We start from the raw sequence: 12699 nt of genomic DNA on the forward strand, positions 1-12699 counted from the left end.
AACTCAAAGGGAGACAACTTTGGAGATAGAAAGCCTTGGGAAGAAATCAGTGGACATAGATGCAAATATCAACAACAGAATACAAGAGATAGAAGAAAGAATCTCAGATGCTGAAGATACCATAGAAACCATGGACTCAACAGTTAAAGAAAATGCAAAAAGCAAAAAGCGTGTAACCCAAAATATACAGGAAATCCAGGACACAATGAGAAGACCAAACCTAAGGATTATAGGCATAGATGAGAGTGAAGATTTACAGCTTAAAGGGCCAGCAAATATCTTCAATAAAATTATGGAAGAAAACTTCCCTAACCTAAAGAGAGAGATGCCCATGAATATACAAGAAGCCTACAGAACTCCAAACTGACTGGACCAGAAGAGAAATACTTCCGTCACATAATAATCAAAACACCAAATGTACTAAACAAAGAAAGAATATTAAAGGCAGTAAGAGAAAAAGGCCAAGTAACATATAAAGGAAAACCTATCAGAATCACAGCAGACTTTTCACCTGAGACTATGAAGGCTAGAAGGTCCTGGGCAGATCTCATGCAGACTCTAAGAGAACACAAATGCCAACCAAAACTACTATATCCAGCAAAACTCTCAATCACCATAGATGGAGAAACTAAGGTATTTCATGACAAAACCAAATTTACCCAATATCTATCCACAAACCCAGCCCTACAAAGGATAATAGGAGGAAAACACCAATACAAGGAGGGAAACTTCACCTTGGAAAAAGCAAGAAAGTAACCTTTCATCAAACCCAAAAGAAGTTAAGCAATCAAATTTAAAAAATAACGTCAAAAATGACAGGCAGAAACAATCACTATTCCTTAATATCTCTTAACATCAATGGACTCAATGCCCCAATAAAAAGACATAGACTAACTGACTGGATACGCAAACAGGACCCTACATTTTCTGCTTACAGGAAACACACCTAAGGGTCAAAGACAAACACTACCTTAGAGTAAAAGGCTGGAAGACAATTTTACAAGCAAATGGTCTCAGGAAACAAGCTGGAGTAGCCATTTTAATATCAGACAAAATTGACTTTCAACCCAAAGTCATCAAAAGAGACCCGGAGAGACACTTCTTGCTGGTCAAAGGAAAAATACAACAAGAAGAACTCTCAATCCTGAACATCTATGCTCCAAATGCAAGGGCACCCTCATTCGTAAAAGAAACTTTATTAAAGCTCAAAGCACAAATTGCACCTAACACAATAATTGTGGGTGACTTCAACACTGCACTTTCCTCAATGGACCGATCAGGAAAACAGAAACTAAACAGGGACATAATGAAATTAATTGAAGCTTTGGACCAATTAGATTTAACAGATATATATATATAGAACATTCTATCCTAAAGGAAAAGAATATACCTTTTTTCTCAGCACCTCATGGTACCTTCTCCAAAATCGACCATATAATTGGTCACAAGACAGAACTCGACAAATATAAGAAGATCGAACTAATCCCATGTCTCCTATCAGATCACTATGGAGTAAACGTGGTCTTCAATAGCAACAAAAACAACAGAAAACCCACATACACGTGGAAACTGAATAATATTCTACTCAATGATACATTGGTCAAGGAAGAAATAAAGAAAGAAATTAAAGACTTCTTAGAACACAATGAAAATGAAGACACAACATACCCAAATCTATGGGACACAATGAAAGCAGTGCTAAGAGGAAAACTCATATCCCTGAGTGCCTCCAAAAAGAAAATGGAGAGAACTTACATTACCAGCTTAATGACACACCTGAAAGCCCTGGAACAAAAAGAAGCTATTTCACCCAGGAGGAGTAGAAGGCAGGAAATCATCAAACTCAGGGCTGAAATCAATCAAGTAGAAACAAAGAGAACCATACAAAGAATCAACAAAACCAGGAGCTGGTTCTTTGAGAAAATCAACAAGATAGATAAACCCTTAGCCAGACTGACCAAAGGTCACAGAGAAAGTATCCAAATTAACAAACTTAGAAATGAAAAGGGAGATATAACAACAGAAACTGAGGAAATCCAAAAAATCATCAGATCCTACTACAAGAGCCTGTACTCAACACAACTGGAGAACCTGGAGGAAATGGACAATTTCCTTTACAGATACCAAATACCAAAATTAAATCAGGACCAAATAGATCATCTAAACAGTCCCATAATGCCTAAAGAAATTGAAGGAATCATAGAAAGTCTTCCAAAAAAAAAAAGCACAGGACCAGATGGTTTCAGTGCAGAATTCTATCAGACCTTCAAAGAAAAGTTAACACCAATACTCTTCAAATTATTCCACAAAAGAGAAACAGAAGGAGCACTACCCAATTCCTTCTACGAGGCCACAATTACGCTGATACCAAAGCCACAAAAAGATCCAACAAAGAAAGATAACTTCAGACCAATTTCCCTTATGAACATCGATGAAAATTACTCAATAAAATTCTTGCCAACCGAATCCAAGAACACATCAAAACGATCATCCACCAAGATCAAGTAGAATTTATCCCGGGAATGCAGGGTTGGTTCAATATACGGAAATCCATCAATACAATCCACTACATAAACAAACTCAAAGAACAAAACCACATGGTCATTTCATTGGATGCTGAAAAAGCATTTGACAAAATTGAGCATCCTTTCATGCTTAAAGTCTTAGAGAGAACAGGAATTCAAGGCCCATACCTAAACATAGTAAAAGCAATATACAGCAAACCGATAGCCAGCATCAAACTAAATGGAGAGAAACTTGAAGCAATCCCACTGAAATCAGGGACCAGACAAGGCTGCCCCCTTTCTCCTTCTCTTTTCAATATTGTACTTGAGGTAATAGCTTGGGCAATTCGACAACATAAGGAGGTCAAAGGGATACAAATTGGAAAGGAAGAAGTCAAACTATCATTATTTGCAGACGACATGATAGTCTACCTAAGTGACCCAAAAAACTCCACTAGAGAGCTCCTACAGCTGATAAACAACTTCAGCAAAGTGGCAGGTTATAAAATCAACTCAAGCAAATCAGTGGCCTTCCTATACTCAAAGGATAAGCAGGCTGAGAAAGAAATTAGGGAAATGACCCCCTTCACAATAGCCACAAATAGTATAAAGTATCTTGGGGTGACTCTTACCAAACATGTGAAAGATCTGTATGACAAGAACTTCACGACTCTGAAGAAGGAAATGGAAGAAGACCTCAAAAAATGGGAAAACCTCCCATGCTCATGGATCAGTAGAATCAATATAGTTAAAATGGCCATTTTGCCAAAAGTAATCTACAGATTCAATGCAATACCCATCAAAATACCAACTCAATTCTTCACAGAGTTAGAAAGAGCAATTATCAAATTCATCTGGAATAACAAAAAACCCAGGATAGCTAAAACTATTCTCAGCAACAAAAGAAATTCTGGGGGAATCAGTATCCCTGACCTCAAGCAATACTACAGAGCAATAGTGTTAAAAACTGCATGGTATTGGTACAGTGACAGGCAGGAGGATCAATGGAACAGGATTGAAGATCCAGAAATGAACCCACACACCTATGGCCACTTGATCCCCGACAAAGAGTCTGAAAACATCCAATGGAAAAAAGATAGCCTTTTCAACAAATGGTGCTGGTTCAACTGGAGGTCAGCATGCAGAAAAATGCGAATTGATGCATCCTTGTCTCCTTGTACTAAGCTCAAATCCAAATGGATCAAGGACCTCCACATAAAGCCAGACACTCTGAAGCTAATAGAAAAGAAACTGGGGAAGACCCTTGAGGACATCGGTAGAGGGAGAAAGTTTCTGAAGAGAACACCAATAGTGTATGCTCTAAGAGCAAGAGTTGACAAATGGGACCTCATATCATTACAAAGTTTCTGTAAGGCAAAGGACACCATCAAGAGGACAAATCGGCAACCATCAAATTGGGAAAAGATCTTCACCAATCCTACATCAGATAGAGGGCTAATAACCAATATATATAAAGAACTCAAGAAGTTAGATTCCAGAAAACCAAACAACCCTATTAAAAAACGGGGTACAAAGTTAAACAAAGAATTCTCACCTGAAGAACTTCGGATGGCGGAGAAGCATCTTAAAAAATGCTCAACATCATTAGTCATTAAGGAAATGCAAATGAAAACAACCCTGAGATTTCACCTTACACCAGTCAGAATGGCTAAGATTAAAAATTCAGGAGATTGCAGGTGTTGGAGAGGGTGTGGAGAAAGAGGAACACTCCTCCACTGCTGGTGGGGTTGCAAATTGGTACAACCACTCTGGAAATCAGTCTGGCGGTTCCTCCGAAAACTGGGCACCTCACTTCCAGAAGATCCTCCTATACCACTCCTGGGCATATACCCAGAGGTTTCCCCACCATGTAATAAGGATACATGCTCTACTATGTTCATAGCAGCCCTTTTTATAATTGCCAGGTGTTGGAAAGAACCCAGGTATCCCTCAACAGAAGAGTGGATGCAAAAAATGTGGTATATCTACACAATGGAGTACTATTCAGCCATTAGAAACAACGAATTCATGAAATTCTTAGGTAAATGGATGGAGCTAGAGAACATCATACTAAGTGAGGTAACCCAGACTCAAAAGATGAATCATGGTGTGCACTCACTAATAAGTGGATATTAACCTAGAAACCTAGATTACCCAAAACATAATCCACACATCAAATGAGGTACAAGAAGAAAGGAAGAGTGGCCCCTTGTTCTGGAAAGACTCAATGAATCAGTATTCAGCAAAACCAGAATGGGGAAGTGGGAAGGGGTGGGTGGGAGGACAGGGGGAGAGAAGGGGGCTTACGGGACTCTTTGGGAGTGGGGAAATCATTTGAAATGTAAATAAAAAATATATCGAATAAAAAAAAAGATTCAAAAAAAAAAAAAAGAATGGATCGATGCGCATTCATCTGCATGCTGACCTCCAATTGATCCAGCACTATTTGTTGAAAAGACTATCTTTTTTCCACTGGATGCTTTCAGCTCCTTTGTCAAACATCAAGTGACCATAGGTGTGTGGATTCATTTCTGGGTCTTCAATCCTATTCCACTGATCTGCTTGCCTGATATTGGAACAATACCATGCAGTTTTTATTACTATTGCTCTGTAGTAAAGTTTAAAGTCTGGGATACTGAATCCATGTGAAGTTCTTTTACTGTTTAGAATAGTTTTAGCTATCCTGGGTTTTTGTTATTCCAGATGATTTTGAGAATTGCTCTTTCTAGCTTTATGAAGAACTGGGTTGGGACTTTTATGGGGATAGCATAGAATCTGTAGATTGCCTTTGGCAAGATGGCCATTTTAGCTATATTAATCTTGCCAATCCACGAGCATGGAAGATTTTTCCATTTTCTGAGATCTTCTTCGATTTCCTTTCTCAGAGACCTGAAGTTCTTGTCATATAGGTCTTTCACTTGTTTGGTTAGAGTCACCCCAATTTACTTTATGCTGTTTGTAGCTACTGTGAAGGGAGTCCTTTCCATAATTTCTTTCTCAGTCTGCTTATCTTTTGAATATATAAAGGCTACTTATTTGCTTACATTGATTTTGTAGCCAGCCACTTTGCTGAAGTTGTTTATCAGCTGTAGTTCTCTAGTCTAATTTTTAGGGCCACTTAAGTATAAGATCTTATCATCTGCAAATACTGATAATTTGACTTAATTTTTTCCAATTTATATCCCTTTGACTTCCTTATGTTGTCTAATTGCTCTAGCTAGGACTTCAAGAACTATATTGAAAAGATATGGAGAGAGGGGGCAGCCTTGTCTAGTCCCTGATTTTAGTGGGATTGCTTCAAGTTTCTCTCCATTTAGTTTGATGTTGGCAACCAGTTTGCTGTATATTGCTTTTACTATGTTTAGATATGGGTCTTGAATTCCTGTCCTTTCCCAGACTTTTAGCATGAAAGGATGCTGAATATTGTCAAATGCTTTTTCATCATCTATTGAAATGTTCATGTGGTTTTTTCTTTGAGTTTGTTTATGTAGTGGATAGCATTGATGGATTTCCTTATATTGAACCATTCCTGTATCCCTGGGATGAAGCCTACTTGATCATGGTGGATGATCCTTTTTATGTCTTCTTGGATTCGGTGGGCAAGAATTTTATTTAGTATTTTTGCATCGATATTCATAAGGTAAATTGGCCTCAAATTCTCCTTCATAGTTGGATCTCTGTGTGGTTTTTATATCAGTGTAATAGTGCCCTCGAAGAAGGAGTTGGGTAGGGTTCTTTCTGTTTCTATTTGGTGGAAAAGTTTGTAGAGTATTGGTGTTAAGTTTTCTTTGAAGGTCTGATAGAATTCTCCACTGAAACCATCTGGTTCTGTGCTTTTTTTGGTCAGAAGCCTATCTATGACCCCTTTTTTTTTTAGAGGTTATGGGTCTGTTTAGATGGTCTATTTGATCCTGGCCTAATTTTGTTAATTGGTATCTGTCTAAGAAAATGTCCATTTACTCCAGATTCTCCACTTATGTTGAGTAGAGGTTTTTGTTGTAGGATCTGATGATTTTTTTAATTTCCTCATTTTCTGTTGTAATATCTCCGTTTTCATTTCTAGTTTTGTTAATTTTGATACTTTCTCTGTGCCCTTTCTTTAGTCTGGCTAAGGGTTTATCTATCTTGTTGATTTTTTCAAAGAACCAGCTTTTGGTTTTGCTGATTCTTTGTATAGTTCTCTTGGTTTCTACTTGATTGATTTCAGCCCTGAGTTTGATGATTTCCTGTCTTCTTCTCCTCCTGGGTGAATTAGCTCCTTCTTGTTCCAGGGCTTTCAGTTTTTTTCATTAATCTTCTAGTGTATGCTCTCTCGAATTTCTTTTTGGAAGCCCTCAAAGCTATGAGTTTTCCTCTTAGCACTGCTTTCATTATGTCCTATAGATTTGTGTATGTTTTGCCTTCATTTTCATTAAATTCTAAGAAATCTTTCATTTCTTTATTTCTTCCTTCACCAATTTATCATTGAGTATTGTTCAGTTTCCATGTGTATGTGGGCTTTCTGTTGTTTTTATTATTGTTAAAGACCACTTTTACTCCATAGTGATTTGATAGGAGGCATGGGATTATTTCAATCTTCTTATATTTGTTGAGGTCTGACTTGTGACCAACTCTAAGATCTATTTTGGAGAAGGTACCATGAGGTGCTGAGGAAAAGGTATATTCGTTTGCTTTAGGATGAAAATTATATATATATTTTATCCTATAAATATAAATATTTAACATAAATAATGTTTAATCCAATGGTACAAAGCTTCTATTAGTTTCACTGTCTCCCTGTTTAGTTTCTGTTTTCCTCCTGATCAGTCCATTGGTGAGAGTGGAGTGTTGAAGTCACCCACAATTATTGTGTTAGGTTTAATGTGTACTTTGAGCTTTAGTAAAGTTTCTTTTATGAATGAGGTCGCCCTTGTATTTGCGGCATAGATGTTCAGGATTGAGAGTTCTTCTTGTTGGATTTTTCCTTTCACCAGCAAGTTGTTACCTTCAATGTCTCTTTTGATGAGATTAGGTTGAAAATCAATTTTATCTGAAATTAGAATGGCAACTCCGGCTTGTTTCCTGGGACCATTTGCTTGTAGAATTATCTTCCAGCCTTTTACTCTAAGGTAGTTTTTGTCTTTGACACTGAGGTATGTTTCCTGTATGAAGCAAAATGTAGGGTCTTGCTTACATAACCAGTTTGTTAGTCTATGTCTTTTTATTGCAGAATTGAGTTCATTGATGTTAAGAGATATTAAGGAGTAATGGTTATTGCTTCCTATCATTTTTTACTTTAATTTTATACTTGTGGGGATATCTTCTTTGGGTTTGATGAAAGAAGCTTAATATGCTGCTTTTTCCAAGGTGTAGTTTCCCTCATTGTAATGGTGTTTTCCCCCTATTATCCTTTGTATGGTTGGGTTTGTAGAAATATATTGTGTAAATTTGGTTTTGTCATGCAATATTTTGGTATCTCCATCTATAAGTAATTGAGAATTTTTCTGGGTATAGTAGTGTCAGCTGGCATTTCTGTTCTCTTAGAGTGCATGAGCTCTGCCCAGGATCTTACAGCTTTCATGGTTTCTGGTGAGAAATCTTGTGTAATTCTCATAGGTCTTTCATTATATGCTACTTGCCCTTTTTCTCTTACTGCCCTAAGTATTCTTTCTTTGTTTAGTACATTTGGGGTTTTGATTATTATGTGACGGGTGATATTTCTGTTCTGGTCTAGTCTGTTTGGTGTTCTGTAGGATTCTTGTATATTCATGGGCCTCTCGCTCTATATAGGTTAGGGAAGTTTTCTTCCATAATTTTGTTGAAGATATTTGCTGGCCCTTTAAGTTGTAAATCTTCACCCTCATCAATGCCTATAATCCTTAGATTTGGCTTTCTCATTGTGTCCTGCATTTCCCGGATGTTTTGGGTTACAAGCTCTTTGCATTTTGCATTTTCTTTAACTGTTGAGTCCATGGTTTCTATGGTATCTTCAGCATCTGAGATTCTTTCTTCTATCTCTTGTATTCTGTTGTTGATATTTGAGTATATGGTCCCTGATTTCTTCCCAAAGTTTTCTATCTCCAAAGTTGTCTCCCTTTGTGCTTTCATAGTTGTTTCTACTTCTGTTTTTAGATCCTGGAAATTTTTGCTCAGTTCCGTCATTTGCTTGTTTGGGTTTTCCTCTAAGTTTTTAAGAGATTTTTGTGTTTTCTCTTTCATGACATCTGCCTGTTGATCAAAGTTCTCCTGAATTTCTTTAAGTGATTATTTTTGTTTCCTCCTTATTGGCTTTTGTATTTTCCTGAATTTCTTTCAATGATTTTTGTGTTTCCCTTGTAAGGGCTTCTAATTTTTGATCCATTTTCTTCTGAATTTCTTTACGTATGTCTTTTATGTGTTCCTGTACCAGCATCATGACCAGTGACTTTAAATCCAAATCTTGTTTTTATGGTTGTTGGGGTATGCAGGACTTGCTATTGTTGGAGAATTGGGTTCAGATGCTACCATAATGCCTTTTTTTTTTGTTGTTGTTGTTAGTAACGTTCCTATGTTTGCCTTTAGGCATCTAGTTCTCCCAGGTGTTAGATGGTCTTATTGTCACTGGCTGGTGCGTCAACCTACTGTGGATCTTTAAGGTTATCTCTGCAACACTGGATGACTGGGTTTCCTCTGGCACAGATTACTGATATGCTGCCTTCCTCTTTTATGACTTTGGAGCCCTTCTCAGTCTTGCTTTAAGCAATGTTATACTTAGGTTGTCAAGGTCAACCAGGTGTTTTCTGTCTTCTCTATTATGGAGCAAAGATGTTGTGGTGGTCACTCCCTCTGTTGATTCTCATATAGGACACAGGTCCTGCGATGGACTTACTTGAAAATGAAGCACCTATGTTTTCAGTTCCTGAGTGCAGGCAGACCCCTGGTGGTTTGCACCACCAGAAATCTAAAGCACATGGTGATACAGTACCTAGTGATCCTTTTCTGTCCAGGCAGGCATGGAATATGGCCTTGTGGCTTCTCTCCTTCCACAGCTCACTGGGCAGGACACAGGCCCCATGCCAGGCAGGCTGGCAAACAGACAAACCGCTTATGTGCTCAGTTCCTCAGTGCAGGCAGACCCCTGGTGGTTTGCACCACCAGAAATCTAAAGCTCAGGATGATACAGTCCCTATTGACCCTTTTCTGTCCAGGCAGGCAGCAAGTTTGTCCACGGTGCTTCTCTCCTTCTTCAGCTCTCCGGGCAGGACACGGCCCCCGAGCCTGGTGGGCTGGCAGACACACCTGCCTATGTGCCCAGTTGCTGAATGCAGGCAGACCCCTGGAGATTTGCATTACCGGAGATCTATAGCTCAGCGTGATACAGTACCTAGTGATCCTTTTTTGTCCTGGCAGGCAGCAAATATGGCTGCTGGGCTTCTCTCCTTTTGCAGCACTCTGGGCAGGACACGGGCCCTGAGCCTGGTGGGCTGGCAGACAAACTGCCTATGTGCTCAGTTCCTGAGTGCAGGCAGAACACTGGCGGTTTGCACCACCAGAGATCTAAAGCTCAGTGTGATACAGTACCTAGTGATCCTTTTCTGTCCCGGCAGGTAGCAAATATGGGCACGGGGTGGGGGTTAGGACTCTTAATACTTGGTCTACTTGGGAAAAATGAAAATTCAGAAATCGGAATAATAAACTCCATACATTTTTTAATAGTGGATGGAAGAGAAAGTTTTGGGATATTATTTTTAATAGCAGAAACGACTGGCAATCCTTCATTCAAATGGTATGAGATGACAGTAAATTATGACCAAATTGAAAAACCTGTATTCAGAAGTGCAACTTCTGGGGCCATCCTGAATTGCTCTGCTAAGAAAGTAAGAGCCTGGCCATGTTTATCTAAATAGCAAGATCCAGTCTCCACACAATGTAGAAGTGAAATAAAAACCTATCAAATCTTGGGTAATGGGAGAAGACTATTGTGCTTGGTCATTTGTTTCCAACTGGTACTCTGACTTCCACTATCTATCCATTGTATATACTATAGGGGAGAGTACAAGAAGCAATCAGCATGCTCTTCCAACTGGAAGAGTTGTTGTCTGATCTCTGAGTCTCCCTGAAGTTTGTCTTGGTCTTTACCCATCCATAACTGAGAATGGGAACACTGCACTTCTGACAACCACGTTTAGGTAGATGGCATATATATCAGTTTTTCCTTTCTATTCTCTGACCTCTGTCCAAAATCCAGATATCTGTGAGCTCCACCTTTGAGATGGCAAGTGTGTTTGTCTGAAAATCATGGTCACAGTAATTGTCACTAAGGCAATATGAGTTTAAAGTCAATTGTAAGTTGTCTTTTGAATGAAACAATGTTCATATATGTGAATAAAAAATAGTAATGGTGCATTTTGATGACCAACTTTGAGGTTCAGGGAATGAAAGCCAATTTCAGTTTTCTATATTCTGTTCTATGCTTTAAAAGGTGAGACATGTGAGATACCATTGGCTGCAAATTATATCTTAATCAGAGGGATATCTTTAAATTAAAGTTAGTTTATAGGGGTATTTGTGAGGCACAACATGAAGCGAAGCTCTGGTGTGTCATTAGTTGAACATGTAAACCTGAAGACCCATAGTGTAGAGGGTGGAGGTCTGAAATACACCCTTTTGTGCAGGAATTAGATTTGAAAGTTCTTTCAATACACTTTACATTCCCAGAGCACCTAGAGCAGGAAATAAATATGTAAAACCCACTTGGTTAATTAAAATAGAAAATAGGTCCACAGTCTTATTGGGAAGGCAGGAAATATTAGATGATATTTGTGTAGAATATGTGGTATATATCTTTCTTAATATACCAGGCATTTAAGGCAAAACTGACTTAAAGGCATGTAGTAGAAATAGGAACATATAAGACAAAATACACGTTTTAGGTCCCTTTTGGCAAATGAGCACTAGGCCTATGTTAGTCCTAGGACATTCCAACATTGTGTTCAATATAGTGTGAAGGAGTAAGTTAAAACTGGGAAATGTGAGCCCTATGTAATATGAAAATTCTGAGGTCCTATTTAAAAATGAGGATAGAATCAACTTCAGGCAGAGAGAGGGAGCCATAAACACTTCTGTCAAATTAAAGGTTCTTTGTACCTTATACAGTGAAGAAAGTAATTAAAAGTGACCATAAGCCTTCAATTCCTATGCAGATATTTGTATAATTAGAGTTTGTCTTCATTCTTGGAGATTGGAGGCAGAAACTTATTTTCCTCAATGTTTGCATGATTGTTGCTGGCTACGTTTCTTTTTATAGTTTGTTCAGCTGTTCAGATCTAGGCAGAAATGTTGAAGTTTGTACATTTCTATTGACTTTCTAGAAAGCAGACGGCACAGGTTCTATGCTTTGACTCTAACCTTGAACCAGTGGATCTCAAACCAAGGACTAGAGTCCGTTGTTTACAGGAGGAGTCCCTTTTGGAACTATGCCTGATAAATTAGGAATAAGCCGACTTTTACCTTATATGGGTGGGTCATGGGCATCATTTTTGAGAGAGAAGATGTTGGGAGAATGGGAATCATAGAAAGGTCACAGAAGGCTAAAAGGTTACATTGGGAATTGGAAGATGGTGCAGAAATTACCTTATAAGGTGAAAATGTCCTCATGGTCCAGTATACCCTTGTTTTCTGGGGCTCTGAAGTGAACTTGGTAGAAACCAGAACATTCTTCTTACAAAGTAGGTGGTAATCTCTGGCTCTATATTCTCCACAAGCTGTCCAATGCCAGCACAGGAATTGGTAACAATTGGAACTGCTTCAATTCAAGTGTAAGTCTTAAATACAGAAAACAGATTAGGGCTCAGATTTTTACTCTCATGTTCCAGGTCATCATTTCAGAATGTTGGCCAGTCTTCCATCATTTGAGTATTTCCTGCCATCCAGGTCAGAAGGGAACATTAGGACCTCCTAGAGGAATAGAACAGAGGATTCAATGTATATAAATGGATTCTCTAAGGAAAATATTGTCAGGAGATATTGGTTTAATGTTTCCTAGAGAAAATGAACATCAGTGGCTTCTCTGCAGGCTCCTTAATCAGAATTTTCAGTGTACTAGGAAGAAGTGAGGCTACTTTTAGCAGAAGAAATAGATTTTTTTATTCAATATATTTTTTTATTTATATTTCAAATGATTTCCCCTTTTCTGATTCCCCACTCCCCGAAATTCACATAAATCCCCTTCGCTCCC

This window comes from Apodemus sylvaticus (genome assembly GCF_947179515.1).
Source record: "Apodemus sylvaticus chromosome Y unlocalized genomic scaffold, mApoSyl1.1 SUPER_Y_unloc_1, whole genome shotgun sequence".
NCBI classification, from domain to species: domain Eukaryota; kingdom Metazoa; phylum Chordata; class Mammalia; order Rodentia; family Muridae; genus Apodemus; species Apodemus sylvaticus.